Below are 6,000 nucleotides of genomic sequence, written 5' to 3' on the forward strand. Positions count from 1 at the left end.
TACTCGGGAGGCTGAGGCAGGAGAATGGCATGAACCTGGAAGGCGGAGTTTGCAGTGAGTTGAGATCTGGCCACCGCACTCCAGCCTGGGTGACAGAGTGAGAGTGTCTCAAAAAAAAAAAAAAAAAAAGAAAGAAATACTAATAATGGCTAATGAGTTGTTTAGGATAGGCTGTATCATGCTGCAGTAACAATCTCAAATCTCAGAGGCTTAAAGTCACAAAGGGGTTCATGTTTGTCACCGGCACACAGAGGTCCAGGATCACAGAGCAGCCACCATCCTGCATTTCTGCCATGTTGACAGAGAGAAAGGATCTGGAGGATGCTGCAGGAGCCACTAAATGATATGGCCCAGAAGTAACACACATTGCTGTTCACAACTCATTGGCCAGGACCAGTCATGTGGTCTCACTCAACCTCAGAAGGACCAGAAGTGCAGTACTACCACGTGCCTGGCACGCCAGAAGCCAGGAAAGCACTAAACACTAACCACACCAACACGTGTTGAACGCCTACCAGGGACTGAGTCTTCTTGTTTTTTTTGTTTGTTTGTTTTTGTTTTGAGACCGAGTCTTGCTCTGTTGCCCAGGCTTGAGTGCAATGGCGCCATCTCGGCTCACTGCAACGTCTGCCTCCTGGGTTCAAGCGATTCTCCTGTCTCAGGCTCCCAAGTAGCTGGGATTACAGCCGCTCGCCACCACACCCAGCTAATTTTTGTATTTTTAGTAGAAACAGGGTTTCACCATGTTGGCCAGGCTGGTCTTGAACTCCTCACCTCGTGGTCTGCCCACCTTGGCCTCCCAAAGTGCTGGGATTACAAGCGTGAGCCACCGTACCCAGCCAGGACTGAGCCTTCTTCCAGGTGCTTCCATTTAGAATTTATCTCATCATGGCCAGGTGCAGTGGCTCACGCCTGTAATTCCAGCACTTTGGGAGGCAGAGGCAGGTGGATCACCTGAGGTCAAGAGTTCGAGACCAGCCTAGCCAAATGGTAAAAACCTGTCTCTACTGAAAATACAAAAATTAGCTGGGCGTGGTGGTGCACGCTTCTAGTCCCAGCTACTTGGGAGGCTGAGGCAGGATAAACACTTGAACCCAGGAGGCAGAGGTTGCAATGAGCCAAGATCATGCCACAGTATTCCAGCCTGGGGTGACAAGAGCAAGACTCCATCTCAAAAAAAAAAAATTATAAAAAAAAAGAATTTCTCTCATCCTGGCCAGGCGCAGTGGCTCATGTCTGTAATCACAGCACTTTGAGAGGCCAAGGCAGGAGAGCTGCTTGAGCCCAGGAATTCAAAACCAGCCTGGGCAACATAGTGAGCCCCCATCTCTTCCTTCCTTCCTTCCTTCCTTCCTTCCTTCCTTCCTTCCTTCTTTCTTCCTTCTTCTTTTCTTTCTTTCTTTCTCTTTCTTTCTTTCCTTCTCTTTTCTTTCTTTCCTTTCCTTCTCTTCTTTCTTTCTTTCTTTCTTTCTTTCTTTCTTTCTTTCTTCTTTCTTTCTTTCTTTCTTTTTCTTTTTTTCTTTCTCTTTCTCTCTCTCTCCCTCCCTCCCTCCCTTCCCTCCCTTCCTTCCTTCCTTCCTTCTCTCTCTCTTTCTCTCTTTCTTCTTTCTGAGCCTCACTGTGTCGCCCAGGCTAGAGAGTGCAGTGGCATGACTTCAGCTCACTACAACCTCCACCTCCCAGGTTCAAACGATTCTCCTGCCTCAGTCCCCCAGATAGCTGGGATTACAGGCATGCGCCACCACGCCTGGCTAAGTTTTGTATTTTAGTAGAGACAGGGTTTCACCATGTTTCCCAGGGTGGTCTCAAACTCCTGAGCTCAGGCAATCCGTCAACCTCAGCCTCCTAAACTGCTAGAATTACAAGAGTGAGCCACTGTGCCTGACCTTTTTTTTTTTTTTAAATAAAAATAAAAATAACTAAGAAGAAAAAAAATTTAGGAAGTGGTATGATCAGCACTTTGCAGACAACCAAGACCAGAAAACTTCAACCCCCTAAGATCCCAGAGCTGAGATTCTAGCCTAGGCTGCAAGACACCGTTCTCATAACCCCTGTTGCCCTGTGTTACAAAGCTACCAATTTCTTCTCAACACTCTTCCTTTTTTTAATTTTTTGAGACAGGGTCTTGCTATGACACCCAGGCCGGAGTGCAGTGGTAGGATCATGGCTCACTGCAGCCTCAATCTCCTGGGGGCAAGAGATCCTCCTTCCTCAGCCTGCCGAAGTAGCTGGGACTGCAGGCATTGGCCATGTAGCCAGGCGCGGTGGCACACGCCTGTAGTCCCAGCTACAGGATTTTTATTTTTTGTAGAATGGTGTCTCACTGTATTGCCCAGGCCAGTCTCAAACTCAAGCTATCCTCCTGCCTTGGCCTCCCAAAGTGCCGGGATTACAGGCATGAGTCACCATGACTGGCCCACTGTTTTTATAAAAAAATGTTTTTAGAGACAAGGTTTTGCTCTCTTGACTAGGCTAGGGCACAGTGGTGCCGTCAGAGCTCACTGCAGCCTCAATCTCCTGGGCTCAAGCAGTCTTCCTGTCCCAGCCTCCCAAAGTGCTAGGACTGTAGGCATGCACCATTATGCCAGCGGCAATGGAAACATTTTGAGGTGGATACAGAAAAAGCTTAGGTTTCCTGGAATTGGTTGTTACTAGAAAAACGGAAGTTAAAAGCCCTGCTAGTGAGAACTTTTAGAAGGAAATGAAGAACGTGGTATAAAAAACTAAATCATCTTGGAGGATGCCCAAATGGTCACAGACAGACTCTTGGTAACAATACAGACATTAAAGGTGCTGCTGGTGAGGGCTCAGAAGGTAATGAGGAGTATCAGGCCAGGTGGGGTGGCTCATGCCTGTACTGCCCGTACTTTGGGAGGCTGAGGCAGGTGGATTGCTTGAACTCGGGAATTCGAGACCAGTTTGGGCAACATGGCAAAACCCCGTCTCTACAAAATATATTTTAAAAGATCAGCTGGGTGTATTGGCAAGCGCCGGTAATCCCAGCTTCTCAGGAGCTGAGGCATGAGAATTGCTTGAACCTGGAGGCGGAGGCTGCAGTGAGCCAAGATCGTGCCACTGCACCCCAGCCTTGGCAATGGAGCAAGACTCTGTCTCAAAAAACAATTTTTTTTTTTTTTTTTTTTTGAGACGGAGTCTCGTTCTGTCGCCCAGGCTGGAGTGCAGTGGCCGGATCTCAGCTCACTGCAAGCTCCGCCTCCCGGGTTTACGCCATTCTCCTGCCTCAGCCTCCCGAGTAGCTGGGACTACAGGCGCCCGCCACCTCGCCCAGCTAGTTTTTTGTATTTTTTAGTAGATACGGGGTTTCACCGTGTTAGCCAGGATGGTCTCGATCTCCTGACCTCGTGATCCGCCCGTCTCGGCCTCCCAAAGTGCTGGGATTACAGGCTTGAGCCACCGCGCCCGGCCTAAAAAAATTTTTTTTTTTTTTTTTTTTTTTTTTTTTTTTTTTTTTTTTTTTTTGAGACGGAGTCTCGCTCTGTCGCCCGGGCTGGAGTGCAGTGGCCGGATCTCAGCTCACTGCAAGCTCCGCCTCCCGGGTTTACGCCATTCTCCTGCCTCAGCCTCCCGAGTAGCTGGGACTACAGGCGCCCGCCACCTCACCCGGCTAGTTTTTTGTATTTTTTAGTAGAGACGGGGTTTCACCATGTTAGCCAGGATGGTCTCGATCTTCTGACCTCGTGATCCGCCCGTCTCGGCCTCCCAAAGCGCTGGGATTACAGGCTTGAGCCACCGCGCCCGGCCAAAAAATTTTTTTTAATAAAAATCAAAAAAAAGAAGATAATGAGGAATATGTTCTTGGAAACTGGAGAGAAAGGGACTCTATTATGTAGTCTCAGAAATCTTAGCAATAGTGTGTCTTTGAATTCTATGCAAAGCCAAACTCATAAATGATCAACTTGGATATTTAACTGAGAAGATTTCCAAGCAAAGTATTGAAAGTGAGGCTTGGTTTCTTCTTGCTGCTTATAGTAAATGTAAGAGGAAAGAGATAAATCAGCCAGGCATGGTGGCTTATGCCTATAACCCCAGCACTTTGGGAGGCTGAGCTGGGAGGAATTCAGGAGTTCAAGACCAGCCTGGGCAAAACAGTGAGACCCGTCTCTACAAAAAATACAAAAATTAGCCAGGTATGGTGGCACAAGTCTGTGATCCTAGTTACTCGGGAGGCTGAGGCAAGAGAATCGCTTTGAACCCAGGAGGTGGAGGTTGCAGTGAGCTGTGATCATGCCACTGAACTCCAGCCCAGGCGAGAGAGTGAGACCCTGTCTCTTAATAAATAAAATAAAAGGGGCTGGGCGTGGTGGCTCACGCCTGGAATCCCAGCACTTTGGGAGACCGAGGCGGGCGGATCACGAGGTCAGGAGGTCAAGACCATCCTGGCTAACACGGTGAAACCCCGTATCTACTAAAAATACAAAAAAATTAGCTGGGTGTGGTGGCAAGCGCCTGTAGTCCCAGCTACTCGGGAGGCTGAGGCAGGAGAATGGCGTGAACCCGGGAGGCAGAGGTTGCAGTGAGCCGAGATCACACCACTACACTCCAGCCTGGGTGACAGGCTAAGACTCCATCTCAAAAAAAAAAAAAAAAAAAAAAAAATTAGCCGGGCGTGGTGGTGGGTGCCTGTAGTCCCTGCTACTTGCGAGGCTGAGGCAGGAGAATGGCGTGAACCTGGGAGGCGGAGCTTGCAGTGAGCTGAGATCACAACACTGCACTCCAGCCTGGGCAACAGAGTGAGACTCTGTCTCAAAAAAAATTAATTAATTAATTAATTAATTAAATTAAAGGGATAAAATGTTGTGACCAAATGAAATGCAAGCTTGGCTTAATATTTCAAAATAAATCAAGGTAATTCACCATATATATTAGTTTTCTGGGGGTGCCATAGAAAAGTATCATAAGGGGCTAGGCGCCGTGGCTCACACCTATAATCCCAGCATTTTGGGAGGCCAAGGCAGGCAGATCACTTGAGTTCACAAGTTCGAGACCAGCCTGGGCAATATGGTAAAACCCTGTCTCTACAAAAAATAATATAAAAATTATTTTTAAGAAAATATTACAAACTTGGTGGCTTGAAACAACAGAAACATATTGTCTCAGAGTGCTGGAGGCTAGAAGTCTGAAATGAAGTTTCAGGGCCACGCTGTCTCTGAAACTCTTAGGGGAGGATTTTTTCTTGCTTCTTCCAGCTTCTGGTGTTTGCTTCCTAGGGGGTTGCTGGTTTGTGAACACATAGCTCCAGTCTCTGCCTCTGTCATCACACAGCTGCCTTCTCCTTATATGTCTGTCTGCACAAGGCATTTTCTTTTTCTTATTTCCTTTTTTTTTTTTCAAAACAAGATCCCCATTTGTCACCCAGGCTAGAGTGCAGTGGCACGATCATGGCTCACTGCAACTTTCTGGACCTGCTGGGCTCAACAGATCCTCCTGTCCCAGTCTCTCATGTAGCTGGGACCACAGGTGCACACCACGATGCCCAACTTATTTTTTTTTATTTTCATTTTATTTATTTATTTGTTTGTTTATTTCGAGTTGAAGACTCACTCTGTCACCCACGCTGGAGTGTTGTGGTGTGATCTCAGCTCACTGCAACCTCTGCCTTTCAATGATTCAAGTGACTCTCCTGCCTCAGCCTTCCAAGTAGCTAGGACTACAGGCACACGTCACCACGCCTGGCTAATTTTTCTATTTTTAGTAGAGACAGGGGTTTCTCCATGTTGGCCAGGCAGGCTAGACTCGAACTCCTGATTTCAAGTGATCCACCTGCCTTGGCCTCCCAAAGCGCTGGGATTACAGGTGTGAGCCACCACGCCTGGCCTGTTTTTTTATTTTCTGTAGAGACAGGGTCTCACTATGTTGCCCAGGCTGGTCTTGAACTCCTGGGCTCAAAGGATCCTCCTGCCTTGGTCTACCAAAGTGTTGGGATCACAGGCATGAGACACCACGCCCAACCACTGAATGCTTTCAATATATGAATTGAAA

Source organism: Rhinopithecus roxellana, chromosome 6, assembly GCF_007565055.1.
Source record: "Rhinopithecus roxellana isolate Shanxi Qingling chromosome 6, ASM756505v1, whole genome shotgun sequence".
In the NCBI taxonomy this organism is placed as follows: domain Eukaryota; kingdom Metazoa; phylum Chordata; class Mammalia; order Primates; family Cercopithecidae; genus Rhinopithecus; species Rhinopithecus roxellana.